Raw genomic sequence first — 16363 nt, forward strand, 5'->3', positions numbered from 1 at the left:
GCCGACAATCATAATCCAGTCATTACCAGGTTGTGGTTGCGAGCGGTCGAAGTCCTTTACCTATTGAGATATTAATAGCCGGTTTAAATGAATCCTCTAATCTTTGAGGTATACATATAGGATGATCAAGGTAACACGATTGTGGTCAACTTTGATCTCGATGTTCACTGACTGTATCGATTTGGAAGCCTTTGTCTATTAATAGTGCAATGGATAAATGACTTTGACCGAAATCAACGTAACCGTATACGACGTTGTCGAATTTACACTCATATTTTGATTTTTTTCTCTGAAAAGTAGGGAACATAAGTCTTAAAATTGTGTGAACATTTCGCTTTTCTCCTCAGGTCTGCCCTATTCGTCGAAAATAAACAGCAGCAAATCCACGGAAAAAATAATAATAAAATGAAAGTCCAATTTTCAAATTCGGAAGGGGGAGGGGTGGAGTCGAATGCGAAAGCAAAACTTGATTGGTAATTTTGACTAACATTATTTTGGGAAAAAATTGCGTTATTCCCATTCTCAATGTGCTTGACATACATCGCTTTAATCTTAGATAATGACACTTGACGCCATGTAGAGGATGAGGGACCTGTGGTGATCCGCAGGGTTGGTAACATTGGAATTTGTTCTCTTATTATTTATGTGAATCCATGTTTATCTGTTTATAGCGGAAGATGCAGTCGAACCTAGATCGATACCTAGAATCGATAGATTTAAATAGAAAAAAAAAAACAATGTTCCCATCTTGTAAGAACCGTCATTTTCAGGAATTTGCAAGTTTGGAATAAACTTGGGAGCAATGGGGCTGCAAGATCATTTTTTCGGGTCTCGCTAACTACGAAATATAAAGTCAAGGTTCATCGGATCTTAACTACAAATACTTTCAGTAATTTAATTTTTGAAAATAACAGCAATCAAGCAGAGCGAATGTTTCTCTCAGTAATAACGATAATAGTGAAAAAAAATGTCTGGTGCACCATTCTATGAGGAAAAGGTTGGAAATATTATTATTATTATTTACATTGTTGTCGTTGCTTATTGAGCGTAGCGAAAATTGACGGCTTAGCGCACAAACTCGGAAGAAAGGAGTGTAATAATGTAGCAAAAACTGCCGCGAATCGATTAGTCAAGCTCCGTTTGAGTCGTGCGTAGTGTCTTCCTAAGTTCATGAGATGCACGAGCAGGCTCTAAATTCATTGATGTGTCCATTGATTTGAACAGCTGCAGCAATACAACATTCTTGTTATCAATGAAATATGCCTAATTTAACTGCCTTCGGGTCATGCACATTGTCTCTTACGGAACGATTGAGTGGATATAACTAGAAATAGTCTTATTCACTTTACGTTACTTAATTTCATCTCAGTAACATAAGCTTTGGACCTTTGTACAAACTTCTTCCAGGTGAGTAATGAAAAATATGTAATTTACAACATAGAGTCAGGGTTTTTCTTGGTTTCCTGTTGAAAAAAGGAATAAATGAGAAGAAATTTACAAAGTTCTAGTTAAATCCATAAAATTTTGAGACCGTTAATAAAGAAGGTACCTAAAGTCGCCACTTCAAAAAGATTTTTATTCGGACTAATTTAGTTTAGTTGGGTCAAAAAACAAAATTTTCAGATCTCGACGGAAAGCTGTCACTGGCAATGCTCCAAGAAATAAATTGCGAGTTGTTTCATCCACATTTTGTCAAAAAAGGTTTTAAATTTGCATGGGGAAATGCCGCTGCCAATCTTCAGATTCCAACATCAAACCAAGATAGCTGAGAATGTTTATAAATGAGGGTCTTTCCGCAAAAATGAGTAAATTTATGCAAAAACTAAGTCAAATACGTGCTTCCCGAACGACAGATCGAAATTATTGTCATAATAAATCACTATACGCAGTTCACGTTTCAGGAGGGAAAGAGGAGAACATACCATAATTTCACTAAGATATTTACCAGACTTTATTGTGCTATAATTTTGCCGCTGCACTTGGAAATCATACGTGTATTTAGGCTTGCGAAGTTACAGATTTCTAGTAGCATTTCATTTTGTGGTAAGACGAATGGTCATAGTTTTTGTTCCTACTTCCGTACGATGCATAAAAAATGTTGCGCTTAAACGTCAAAATTAAGGCTCCCGAAGGTACTAAGCAAATAATATCCAAAAAAGGGACGACTAATTAATCGCAGGTTGACTGGAAATACTACTAATCATGGTTATACCTATCCAATTTGTGTGGTTTTGTGATTTTTTTGCGATACATTTAAAAATGTATTCCTCTGAAAACTGACAGTGTCGCTATAAAAATTAGTCGTGAATGCACAGTCGTGAATGCATAGTTGAAGTGCACTCCAGCTAGAATTTTATTTAGCAAATAGGTGGTTTTTATAAGAGTGTTAAAAATTAACAGGTGGTAGGGAATAAAACAAAGGAATATGAACTATGTAAAACGACAATCCGGATATCGTAACTTGGCTGTTTTGAAAACGCCTTCAAATGCGGCGTGATACCTCACGCATTCCGGAGAGTTCAAATAGTTGTATCATTGCGCCTTAGAAATGCGACGGAAGATTACAATTAAATTAGCCTTCATGCACGCTGGCCTTTTCGATTTCCGTTAACACGTTTGCAGTCGTGAATGCATAGCTTAAGTGCGCTTCAGCTAGAATTGTATACAGCAAATGGTTATTTTTATACCTAGGAGGATTATAACTAAGCAAGTGGTAAGAAATGAAAACAAAATAATATGAACTATGCTAAACGAATATCCGGGTATCGGAACTTGGCTGTTTTGAAAACGCCTTCAAATGCGGCGTGATACCTCACGCATTCCGGAGAGTTCAAATAGTTGTATCATTGCGCCTTAGGAATGCTATGGTGTATATATATATATATATATATATATATATATATATATATATATATATATATATATATATCGAGTTAGTATATATATATATATGCGCTTTATTACGCACTCTGGCGTTCTACGACACCCAAACGCCACATATGCCTGTCTTCCCAGAGGTTATCGGGCAACTGACACCGCAACATCTCTTCGTCAACGCCCTGCCGCCAACCCTTTACGGGACGTCCCCGTCGCCTCTTCCGGTGCGGTGGCGTTTGCGGACGTGGCGTTTGCGGATTCTAAGAATCGGGTGGCGTTTGCGGATTCTCATATTTTGACGGTGGCGATTGCGGACAGGCGGAACAGGGCCGATGGACATTGCGGACCAGACAATTTCGGCGGTGGCGATTGCGGACGGAGGGGTAGGCACCTACATATGCTGCCCCCCACCCCTGCGATGTATATTAAAGAGAAAAATTACCGGAGAGGCTCTGGATTCCTTTTCGTGGATGAAGAATGAAAAAAATATTAGTATTAAACATTTTAGTATTATACTAGTGTAAAAACATATGAGCAGAGAACATACAGTAAATTTTTAAAAAAAAGGCATATCAGAAATCGCAAGAAACTGAAAAATCGTCAGTTTCAGTCCATTTTTCGGATGAAAAAGATGTTGTAAATTCTAGTCCAAAATCACTGAAAGTTAAAAAATTACATACGAAAAATGGAAACACATTTTAATTTTTTGACTTTCAGTAATTTTGGACTAGAATTTACAACATCTTTTTCATCCGAAAAATGGACTGAAACTGACGATTTTTCAGTTTCTTGCAATTTCTGATATGCCTTTTTTTAAAAATTTACTGTATGTTCACTGCTCATATGTTTTTATACTAGTATAATACTAAAATGTTTAATACTAATATTTTTTTCATTCTTCATCCACGAAAAGGAATCCAGAGCCTCTCCGGTAATTTTTCTCTTTAATATACATCGCAGGGGTGGGGGGCAGCATATGTAGGTGCCTACCCCTCCGTCCGCAATCGCCACCGCCGAAATTGTCTGGTCCGCAATGTCCACCGGCCCTGTTCCGCCTGTCCGCAATCGCCACCGTCAAAATATGAGAATCCGCAAACGCCACCCGATTCTTAGAATCCGCAAACGCCACGTCCGCAAACGCCACCGCACCGCCTCTTCCCAGGTGGTACCCAATCCAAAACTTGTTTATAGGCAACCTCTCCTCCGACATTCTTTGCACATGTCCATACCAGCATAACTGCCTGGACATGACGTCGTGCACGATATCTTTCTCAACCTTCATCACCTGGCGAATTCTCTCATTGCGGACACGGTCCCGTCTCGAAATGCCGGCAGATCGCCGCCAAAAATCCATTTCAGTTGCCCTCAACATTTCTTGCGTTCTTTTCGTCAAAGGCCACACTTCACTATCATAGAGCACGATACTTTTAACGATGGCGTCAAATATCCGGTGCTTGTTTGCCTTTGAGATGCTCTGATCCCAGAGCACCCCGTTCAGCATCGCGATGGCTCTCCTGCCCTGGATGATCCTGTCCTTAATTGCTCTATCCATCCTTCCATCCTGATCAAGCCAGACACCGAGATACTTGAACTCATCACACTCTTCGATGCGCCGTCCATCCTCAAGCTATGGAAGATTACAATTAAAATAACCTTCATGCACGCTGGGCTCGTCGATTTCCTTTGACATTTTTCCAGTGGTGAATGCATAGCTGAAGTGCGCTCCAGCTAGAATTTTATTTAGCAAATGGGTGGTTTTTATACCTAGGAGGATTATAATTAAGCAAGTGGTAAGAATTGAAAACAAAATAATATGGACTATGCTAAATGATTATCTGGGTATCGGAACCTGGCTGTTTTGAAAACGCCTTCAAATGCGGCGTGATACCTCACGCATTCCGGAGAGTTCAAATAGTTGTATCATTGCGCCTTAGAAATGCGACCGAAGATTACAATTAAAATAACCTTCATGCACGCTGGGCTCGTCGATTTCCTTTGACATTTTTCCAGTGGTGAATGCATAGCTGAAGTGCGCTCCAGCTAGAATTTTATTTAGCAAATGGGTGGTTTTTATACGAGTAATAAAAATTAACAGGTGGTAAGGAATAAAACAAAGGAATATATGAACTATGCAAACGATAATCCGGATATCGGAACTTGGCTGTTTTGAAAACGCCTTCAAATGCGGTGTGATACCTCACGCATTCCGGAGAGTTCAAATAGTTGTATCATTGCGCCTTAGGAATGTGACAGAAGATTACAATTAAAATAGCCTTCATGCACGCTGGCCTTTTCCATTTCCGTTAACATTTTTGCAGTCTTGAATTCATAGCTAAAGTGCACTCCAGCTAGAATTATTCAATCGGTAGTGTGCTTCGTTACAAATCCGTTCTAACAATTTTTGGCAGGTGCTGCTGACATCTATCGGTGCGTCAAGGAAACGCAGGAAGGATCGTCTCCTCCTGCCCCTCTTCTCTTATCCTATGGGACAGATAAGAACGCCGACCGCAGCAGTCGCCACTCTGTCTGCCGAGAAAAGGTCGGTCAGGAATTTGAGATAAGGCTCGGCGGTTCCACGAATTCCTTCGTAGCGCCTGGCGCTAGCGATCTGAGAGTTTATTCCTACTGCACTTTATTCTTCTTCAATTCCTCAAATCCTTCCGACCCACTCCGAGAAAAGAAAAGACCACCCACGTCACTTAATTTTTTCGACCAATACGTGCATGAGATTCGCGCTTCCTCTTACGTGTTTACAACAAGTGAGATATGGTTTATGGGTGATTTTTTACGAGGAATACGAATCTGCAGTTTAATTCATTCAGTCTGTGTGCTAAATGATTATTCTGCAAACCAGCATTACAAAGCAGTGAAAGCGTAGAATGATTGATATAAATAAAGGGCCGTCCCTAAATTTTGAAACGCTCTAAAAGGGGGGGGGGGGTCGTCGAGAATAGCGTTACGCCATATGTTTTTTATGTATGAAGGGTTGGGACCTACATCACAAAAGCGTCACAATGGGAAGGGGGGGGGGTCGAAAATGCCAAAAAAGTGCGTTACATAGTTTATGGACGCGCATCCCTTGAAGTAATGTTATATATGCGTAAAAACCATATGAAGTAATGAAGTAAGTATTCAAACGAGACCCTCAACTAACTGAAAGGGTTGTGGTGAGGCGCTTTATGCTTTTCCATTTTTTTGCATTAGGCATATTTTCCGATTTTTTTAACCTACAAAAGGCCACACGTACCGTACGCCCTTTCTTTGATGCATTCCTACGATAGTCCGAAATCCTCACACCCCCCCCCCCCCCCCCGGCCTCGGTGGTTTACGAGCTATATGAACAGTTCTCTTCCTGATCAGCAACAAATTCACGGATAAAAATGTTCGTGCGATGGGTCCGAAAGAAACATAAACTAGCAATGGAAAAATTCAGAAGTTCTGAGGGCATTGAACTGTCCACGGTATTTTAGTCTTAACTATGCGCCGAAAATAGATTAACATAATTTTTGAAGGACACCGATGCGGCTGGGGCGTTGTTAACGGAATTTTGAGTAAAAATACACATGCGGTCGGTTCGTTTCATAATAATTCCCGAGCCCCATTTTGATGCAGCTCTAAGTTGAGGCAATTAGCCTGGCACGTTCGTACTTATCTCCTTTTTTGAAGGTAAGGACACGAGCTGACCAAGTTAAGTGGTTCCTCTGAGTAACCCCATTCAAGAGAGATTAGAGGTGTACATATACAATCTTGTGTATACGTTTTTTTTTCAGAGTCTAATCGGCTATTAAAACTGTCATTACTGCTCCCACTATTTGTAAAAACACATTTTAGAAATAGCAAAAGGATAAACAGGCGAGCGTTGCTATGATTATCTTCAATGATAGCGTTGCGGGCATTAAGGATAATTAAAACCACGAAGATGCTCCACGGGATACAGTGGATGCAGGGGGCCGACTACCAACCAAACAAACTACTGTGCTTAAGAAAAACGCCATATCAGAGCGAGAATGTTGCCAAATTTCTCTCTATTAAGTTACAACTTATCAGAAAAGTTAGAGACATTGTTTTTGGATAATTCCAAATGCTTAATCCTTCAAAGCCATGAAGCCATGTGCATTACGAATTCGTAAAACGTATTTTTGGGTGTTTTAAAAATTGAATGTCTCCTCGGTGGCATAAATTTGCAAGTCTTCATTAGCTTTCCTCTTTTTTCAAATGACTAATTCCCAAAAATTTAGAATTTTGAAAAAAAAATTCCTTTGCCTTTCATCCCCGGAGTATTAAGTGATCTCTCTCATCGCCATCATATTTTATTTATCATATTTATATACTAATTTAGAGGCTAGACAAACAGGGTCACGACCCTAGTCAGAAGTTAGAAGAAGGAGAAGAAGAAAAATTGGCACTGCAACCTACAAAATAGATAACATATATAACAGCTAAATAGATAAACTAGATAAGTGTCCCTCAGAATCTCAGATCCAAAATTAATTCATGCCAAAGAGGGTTAAGAATATATTTGCGACCGAATATCTCCGAAAAATTGGGGGGGGGGGGAAATACCAACAAGTTTCTTGGAAAATTCATGTTTTATTGATGGAAATTTTGCAACGATGGAAGTGTCATACGATGTTCTTCCTTAGCACGGCGACAAGGAGCTTACTAATGATTGTTAATGGGTACAGTCAATTTACCTTGCATGTCTGGCAGATGTCTCCTAATTAACGGTAGGATAGACAAAAATTGGGTGCTGAGGATTTGGGAGATGAATTTTTGACTTTGTGCCTCCAGCTGCACGTCGACCTTAGATGCAAAATGGAAGTAGGCTAATCTTATGAAGAAAATTTTGATTAGACTGCAAAAATCGCTGACCAATTTGCAAAGCACTGTTTTAACGATGCTTTGATGACTGTCCTCGATATTTCATGAAATTTCACGAGGTTGTGAAATATTTCATACTTTTAGGGGCAAGAGTATGCAACCCACACAAGAATAGAAGAAAGTCACAAGTTTTAAATTTTGCGAAACACGAAAAGGAACCAGTTTTTTTTCTCAATATCTTTCATAAATTTCTGAAATTTCTTGAAATATTTCACGTGAAATTTCAAGTTTTTATTTTTCATGAAATTTTGCCACCCTGGCCCTTCTCCCCTAGTGCCGCAGCCGCAAGACGCAATCTTACTAAATCCCCTCCCCCCGCTCGTGAAGAGCGTTCTCATTCTTTTTTCACCACTTTTCATTCATGAATGAAATTATCAAGCCATAGACGCCCGCTAGATCTCCACTCAAGGACGAGTCGTTACTATACTACAATGTCGTTGCATGCTGATATTTAATTGTTGCTAATCAAGCGTCTGGTTCACACGTCCGAGTAGATCGTATTAAGTTCAAAGTCGCGAAAAAAATCGGCAAGAGCCGTGAAGGCGCACAGTAGATCGAGTCAATTCGAGAGGTTGGACATGAAATTTTTGACTATAACTGCAAATTTTGATGTTCACTGGAAAAAAAACGCATTGGATCTAGAGTCCAGACTCTCAAAAACATCGACAAGAAAAAGTACTCTTGATTCAATCAGAATCTAGCTTAAATCAAGAACCAAGCCTCTTAATATAAGCGGATTTAGTTTTGATTCAAGCAAAAATCCGATTGAATCAAGAGTATTTTTTCTTGTCAATGTTTTCAAAAGTCTGGACTCTAGATCCAATGTGTTTTTTTTTCCAGTGTTTATTTCGTCGTTTTTTTAATTTTCAATGTGTATTTCTAGTAGAAAATTTCACGAAGAAACCAAAGAAACCACTTTTAAAACCTCAATGTTGTGTATAAACGACGTTATAAGCGTTTAAAGTTTCCAAATTTTGTCTGACCTCTCCCACTGACTCGATCCACTGTGAGGCGCAGGCAGGCGGCGCGGAAAAGGAGCGACTACTTTTCTAGACTGGCCTTTGAGTCTCTCGTCGCGTCGCAGGCTCGGGCGATACGTTGAGGCTCGGCTACGCTTCGGAACGGGGGAAGTGAGCCCGCCTCCCGCCTCTAGTGTCGCGTGTCATTCAGCAAATCGGGAAGGACTTCCGGAAACAAGCTTTTGGTTTTAGTCACTACGCTATCGTCCACGTCCACGACGTGCAGAGTGCACCCCGGCTCAGCCCTTGAGGCTTGAGCCACACAATGAAAGGCCGCGCATTCACGTTCACACCGTGACGTCATCCGGCGTTGTCGCCTGACAATGAAGCATGGAGGAAAGGTTTTTACTCCAGCTCAAAAATGAATTTCACGTAATCGTTGAATACCAGGGAAGGGTGTGAGGAATATGCAAGTTTTTGCTCCTCTCGCGGTTTAAAAAGAAATTACTGCCCTTGACCCTTTTCCGAGGGTTGACCCGACCCTGACCCTCATGATGCTCCCGTGGGAAAAAATTCGGTTTACACTGATGAATTACAGGGGGGAAAAATCGTCGCTCCCGCGACATTTATTGAGGAATGCCTTGCCCTACCTTCATCCCTTATCATTTTTACGATATTGATTTTGTGATAGCATGGTATCTCAAAGAAAAGTAGGTTGGATCTAGAATCGACTATGAATATTGTAAGAGCAATGGTTCTTTTTTCTCCTCGTATAAAACGCTGGGTACCTTCCCTCTCCCATATTTTTTATCAAATGGGTCCGAAAAATCAAGCCTTTGCTAATAATGTCAATCTAGAATATCAAGTGAGCAAATGAGTTTATTTCTATTCTGAGACAAAACGCCATATGACCATTTAAGCATTTTCAAATTGTTTTTGATGAGGGGGAGGGGGTATTTTTGGGAAAAGTTATAAATATTTATCCTTAAATTTTTAGATGAACTCGATTAAATACCGAATGAAAATAAAATCATTCGAAAGATTCAACAAAAAAAACTCGATAAGTGACCTGAAAGTCCGTTTTTATCAGAGTTTTATTTATTTTTTTTTAAAAAAAAAACGGAAATTAAATACGTAAGTCGAGACTTGACTTTTAAGTGTCAGAACTGAAGTATTAAGTGAATTTAATTATCTATAAACATCAATTATTGTCCGGCTCTCTATTGCTAAGGGGTACATGATGTAGATGAATGCAGATCTTGAATTTTATACTGGTAATGAAGTTATACGTATAAGAATGATACTACCGAAAATTTCATTCATAGGTTCAGTTCATCACGGCGAAAGAAGACAGGTTGCCGATTTTTTTATATAAAAAATTTACTATTACTCACAAATTAATGCTTGTGCTCTAATTGAATTCAATTCAATCTTGCGTTAGGGTCCCCGAGTAGATGATAGGAAAGGTGGTTCCTATCTTGCAAATTCTTTGCCTCTACCTGGAAATAGCTGTATGCCGAATGAATCGTTTCAAAAATGAGTGGGGACATTTTGAGAGACACGTGCTTGAAAGTCGAGTTTAATCCTCATTAAACCGCAGCGGGTATATAAAATAAATATAGGGAAATGAATATGCAGGCTGGCCTGCGACTAATATTAGTTTTTTTGTCTAATTAGGAACCTACTTAATTGTTTTTTCTAATATTCCTTCCTTTCTGACCTTCTGCCACTCACGATCTGCCGAGATGAGGGGGAGGGGATAAGAATCATACCAACTTACATAACCCGAGGAAGTGAGTTGATTAGCCTTCCGAGATAAATAAGCTATTAATGACCGTGCGAAATAATGCAACAATTTTTATCGCCCATACATTATGACGTCATGTATTCATGCATTGACAGATCCGAACCAATCTGCGTGCATCATCAAACCATTTTTGAAAATGCCGGATGGAGATGGAGTAGGGTGCGCCAATTTTGGCGGCTTTTGCCTTCGTATTTCCTGAGTACAAAAACACAGATGTCGCCGAATTGTCGCGGATGAATGTGTTCGCAAATATTGAGGACACTTCAAAGTCCTTTTTACAATCTGTAGTCACAAAAACATAAAAAAAAAAAAAAAAAAAAAAAAAAAAAGTGTAAGAATCACCGCTCTTTGATACGATATTTTTACCAAAATCACAGCAATTTGTTGTTTTTCCAAACTCACATGCACTTGTATGGATTAAGTAGTCGTTCTATTTTCATATGGCACGCGTAAGACATGGTCATATTGAGTCAATTAAAAATTCTTGCATAAAAAATAAAGCGGGTTTTTTTATTAGTCTCTGCTCCTATTTGTTTTTTTTTGGGAGGGGGGGGGGGCTTTGATCATTTGCATTCAAATGCTGTGAATCCTGCGACTACATCATAGTTTTCATGTTGGTTCATGAATTAATTTCAGTTTTGCTTCGTCCTGTTCTTTTTTACTAGCATGTCTTGGGCTTGTCAAACAAACAAGTGAGATCCAAACATATGAATTCTTTCTTTAATTCTTCCTTTTTTTTAGAGAAATGCTTGCAAACAGGCACGTTAAAACAACCGCCAAGGTTTTGACGTAGTAACACTCATTTTTGATCTGACATTACACCTACCTACACTATTCAACTCACGTTTTTCTCATTCATATTCAACTCAGTCCCTTAGTCCCTTACTGTTACGTAACGCGCTTTTTCCGATTTTTTAACCCCCTTTCCCTCCCCTTGTAACGCACCCGCAGTGCAGCCCTACACTCCGACTCCCCCTTTGAAGTACGTAACGCTAGCCTGACTCCCCATTTTCCCAATTTTCAAAAAATCAGTAAAACGCTGAGAAAACAGCTTGAAAAAAAATTCGGGGTTTTTTTTTATAGATAATTCGCTAAAATAAGACGGGAAGACATCAATAAAGGTGCGTGAAAACCATTGCGTCGACTGGGTCACGCGCCAAAAAGATTCAGTCGGGAAGGGCGACATTTTCAATTTTTTGCACGTTTTTTCAAAGTCTCTCCTTTCCTTCGGCTCAGATTTGTCACGTAACGGTGGCTCAATCCCCTCCCTAAGTGCGTTACGTAATACTTAAACGGCATCTTATTTATTACAGAAACAGCGCAACGGTTGAAAATTGATGTAGAAATGTATACTGAAAGGGAAAATCATTGCAGCATAATCAAGAAGCAGCAAATTGGACCTCGCAAATGCAAACATTGCAGGACGACTAATTCGTGGAGTAGCACAGTTGGAGCTTTGGCACGGAGTCCGCTCATGCAGTTTCGCGAGGCAATGACTTTGAAATTACCGCATTTTCCTATCAATACAACGTCAAATTGGCCAATTTTTTCCCGCAGTCCGCCAACTACGGCGAGGGAACGCACTCGGGAACCGTCCGGTCCGTTTGCATTGCATCAGCAATCCGGGGAATTAAGCCCATTATGAGGACGAGTCGCTGCTGAGGTACGGCGGAGACCTTGTAAAGGACAAAGACTCCTCAGCAAAGATTTTGCTTTTTTTTTATACCCCGCACTGAGCTCAGTTTAATTAAAACACAGGGTACTTTACGATGCTCACTAACAGTGATTGTTTGTCGAGCTCAGCACACACTATTTTTGATTATCCCCGCTGAGTTGCCAGAGTGTCTTCGTGTGGAGGTGGGTATCTCGGTTCTGCTTTTTATTTCGTGTATTCGAAAGGTGATAAGGACTGTTTGTAAAATATGTTCTTCTTCTTCTTCTTCTTTTCCTCCTCTTTTAAAATACGTAATGTTTCTTTCTAAAATATTTGATGCTTTTATCCACCGTCTCCGTTCCTCAAATTTGCGTTTTGTGGTGAATTTGAGATGAAAAAATTGCTGCCTCGCGTCGATTTTGTATCCTAAATTTTCGACGGACTGGCACCAATCACCGATTTTAGCGGTATGTATAACGTAGCTTTTCCCGCCCTTCCCCTGTAACGCACCGACGTATATCACAAAATTGAACCTTCACTGTGTTACGTGGTTTAAGTAAACGGTTCCTAAACTATGAGGACTGAATTAAATGAACAGGAACCTAGACACATTTTGGCGAAAGATGACATATAGGGCAGTTTTGGGCTTAACTAATCACACATTTTTTCCTTTCATTTCAATGCTGAGTCTGAATAATTTAAATGTGAACATAGGGGTTGAAATATACTCTAACATTGCGTTTTCATGTTGGGAAAAAACTTCGAACTCTGCTCCTCAGTTTGATCTTGATGTCACTTGGTGCCATTCTGTCAAACTTAGTATGTTAAACTTTTGAAGTAGAAATGGCGAAATTGTATCGGTACGTTTACACAGCTTCACTTCCTTTTCACACATATAATTGTAGGGGATTTTATTTCGTGGAAAACCTTCTCAAGTTTTCAAAAGACCCTTCGAGAATTGCCAAAAAGCGGCGTAAACTTCCCCCCAAAAATTATAGATTTTATTCAACTTTATTCAAACCTCAAGAGAAGAAAGTCTCGGAAATTAGATAGTGAATATTTTCAATAACATGAATTGTTTCTGAACGATTCGAGCGGTTACACATGACATTTTTATAATTCCGCTCCCGACAATAATTGTCATGTGTGAGTTCGAGAATGTTGCTGAAGTGAGGTTTTTGACATTTAATACCTCTTTGGCAACTCTATACCAGTGACTACACAAATTTTTGTCATTTCTTTGGACTTGAAGGCGTGGTGACAATTCAAAAAATTTCAGCACGTGCTTTTTGCATTTTGATCTCTGGGTAGAAGTAACATTATTCTGCATTTACAAGGACCTGAAGTCGCCGGGCAATATACTCTAAACTTTTTCAAACACTGTTATTCTTACAGTTGAACGTAACAGTTACACTACGCTCATAGTTGAATAAACGTTGTTTACAGTTTTATCAAAATATCCATACAGTTTTCTTTAGCATCAATCCGTCCAGGTGGATTTAACAGTCTCGGAAAACCAAGGGTGCCATTACAGCCGAATTTCAGGAGAAGGGGAGACTAAAGTTATCGAGATGAGGCAAAATTCGCTTTGAAAAAGGGCAAAATTTCAAAATATTCCTAAAAATTCCCTTACAGAGACCCCAAAAAGGGATTGAAATTCCAATGCAAATGTAGAAACTGACCACTTGTCTCTCCGATTTCGGTCCCTGTGGAAAACGAGGCAAAATTAAAGCTTTCAGTCTTCGAGGTGACCATTTATATCGTCAGCAAATACTATTCAGGACTTCGGGATTTTTATCTAATAAAATATATCCAGAGTAAAATGTCATTTAATTTCTCCTCTCCAAATTTTCAAACCAGAAGGTAAATGCAGATGACAACAATTAAATTAGCCATAAATGAAGATACAATGTTGAAGTTGGCAACAGGACGAGGTGGCAGAGGACGTCGCTAATTCATTTTCAGCGTTTTTCATTAATGGGCTTTGTGCACAACTTAAAGACTCTGTTGCCAGATGGAACTTACTATTAGCTATGATCGAACACGGTTTCAACATGAGTTGAACCGGCATACAAAAATCCAGGAACAATAATTGAATTTGGGTTAAGGCTAAATATAAAAAATCAAAAAATGAAAACAAGAAAAAGAGTATGCCTTTTACCCTTTGTTTCCATTGGAAAAGTAGGCATGCAACTGGACTGAAACGTCCTGGCTACATTTTTAACAATTTTTTACACTTTTTATACGTATGATTTTAGTCTCTTCTTCTTGTGTTTGAAACTGAATATGGTCGGCAACATAGCAGAGTGAGAGTTATTCCGTTCATCAGCGGTACCGGCCGGTATCTCAGTTTTTAATGATGCAGCACTGCCTGATTCGCATCTTCTTCTTTTTTTGCGGGGGCTTCATGAAGGTCACATAGATCCGAATTTTGTGAGACTTGGCCCTATTTTCTGGTAAAAATGAAAACGTGCGCGTGCCGCGCATCTCATTCGTGTCCTTAGATGTATGATCATCCCGAGCACTTTATATCACCATTCAAAAATTAATAATCAGTTTTGATAGGATGTACATTGTACAGGAAGGAGGGAATGCCCCCTTACACTGCCTCATATAATTTCCTCCGTCTGAGGAAGAAAACTGAATTAATATGTTGAAGGGCCACTCCACTTAAAAAGAAATATATATAATAAAAAATATAAAATATATATATAAAAATAAATATAAAAAAGTAAGAAGCGCGTCCTAAGCAAGAATTTCAGTTATGACGTCATTTTAATAGCAAGCAAGATTCGAAGAGAATAAGGACCTCTGCGTTCTAAGGGTGACGAACTCTTCGATCTCGCAATATGCCATAATCATTATGCAATCAACAAATATATATATTTCTCTTTTAATTTGTGAATATAATTATGGCTCATTTTGCGGCTCATAACTTGGGAAATGGAAGAGAATTATGATATGCTGTCGTGCACGGAGAAAAAAACCTCGTGCGTGGGACCCGAAGTTTAGGTCTTATGGATCTCCGAAGGTTTCGGATTGAGCATCTGAACACTTTAGGTCTAGCTGTCGAGGTTCGGATCACACATCTGAAACTTCAGTTCTTACATCTGAAGTACTTCAGTTGTGAGAACCGAAGTTTTTCGGATGTGAGAACTGAAGTCATTCGGATGTGAGAACCGAAGTACTTCAGATGTAAGAACTGAAGTTTCAGATGTTTGATCCAAACCTCAGCAGCTGGACCTAAAGTGTTCAGATGCTCAATCCGAAAACTTCAGAGATCTATATGACCTAAACTTCGGGTCCCACGCACGAAGTTTTTTTCTCCGTGTGAGGCGAAAGCTCTAAATTGATAGAATTGGTCGGAATTTTGGAACTTTTTGCCAATGTTGCGCGTTGAAATACATATGATAAGCCTAATATATAAACTGATTCTACAGGGTGGTATATGTGCAGTGACCCTCTACCAGTATATTAACAACACCAGAAACTTCCATCTTCGAAAACTTCGCATTTTCTTCCAGTAGCACCTCACATCTAGAGGCCCTTCATACTGAGAGTCAAGACAACACCCCCCATGGAGTGACAAACGGGAATAAAGATTACACAAATTGAACGTTTTTTGGAATCTTTGATCGGCCCAATCTCAAATTCCTTTCTCCGTTCCTTCTCTCATTCCGTTTGTTCCTTGCCGAACCCGTAATTCCCTGGTCCATTCCAGATTATAATCTTTGCAATCGGTGAAAATGTAATCTTTATTCCCGTTTGTGACACTGTGAAGGCCTAAAATACGGGAACCAATCAGAAATGGATTCCCATTGTCTTGACTCTCAGTATGAAGGGACTCTACTCACATCTTACTTCCTCGCTGTCTGAGCAGTATGCAGAACAACGACTTGATTGGCGAATGATTCGCTCATGCAACATTGTTCTTGAGTGACAAGAAGAGCATGATTTCAAAGTTGCATGAGCTTATATTCATCTCAGGTCGTAATATACTCGATATAAATATGATACAGGAGGGTCACCAGGTGTAAGTCCCGACTGTGTAGATCCATATATAGAATCCCGGGTATATATTCCGCTGCCCCTTCTCATCAGAGTAAGAGGAATTGAAATTGTTTGTTAAAAGCATAAAAATAAATAACAGCTAGTAATTGAGATGTAAAGTCTTGGGCTCTTGGG

The 16363-nt window shown here is 39.4% G+C and overlaps 1 protein-coding gene and 1 long non-coding RNA gene across 3 annotated transcripts in view; one reads left to right on the top strand and one right to left on the bottom strand.

The window, feature by feature from the left end:
• The window catches only part of LOC109042632 (MFS-type efflux pump MSMEG_3705), a 172104-nt gene that overhangs the window by 84938 nt on the left and 70803 nt on the right, over positions 1-16363 (bottom strand). The gene's annotated exons all lie outside the window — the stretch shown is intronic.
• On the top strand, positions 1036-12460 carry LOC140224849 (uncharacterized). Of its 2 annotated transcripts, none has more exons than XR_011900066.1 (3): positions 1036-1407; positions 5286-5636; positions 11838-12460. It is a non-coding gene; the product is annotated as an uncharacterized lncRNA (long non-coding RNA). The 2 variants fall into 2 exon arrangements; XR_011900065.1 differs by having other exon boundaries at positions 1095-1407; positions 5286-5416.

Source organism: Bemisia tabaci, chromosome 6 (genome assembly GCF_918797505.1).
Source record: "Bemisia tabaci chromosome 6, PGI_BMITA_v3".
Taxonomy (NCBI): Eukaryota; Metazoa; Arthropoda; class Insecta; order Hemiptera; family Aleyrodidae; genus Bemisia; species Bemisia tabaci.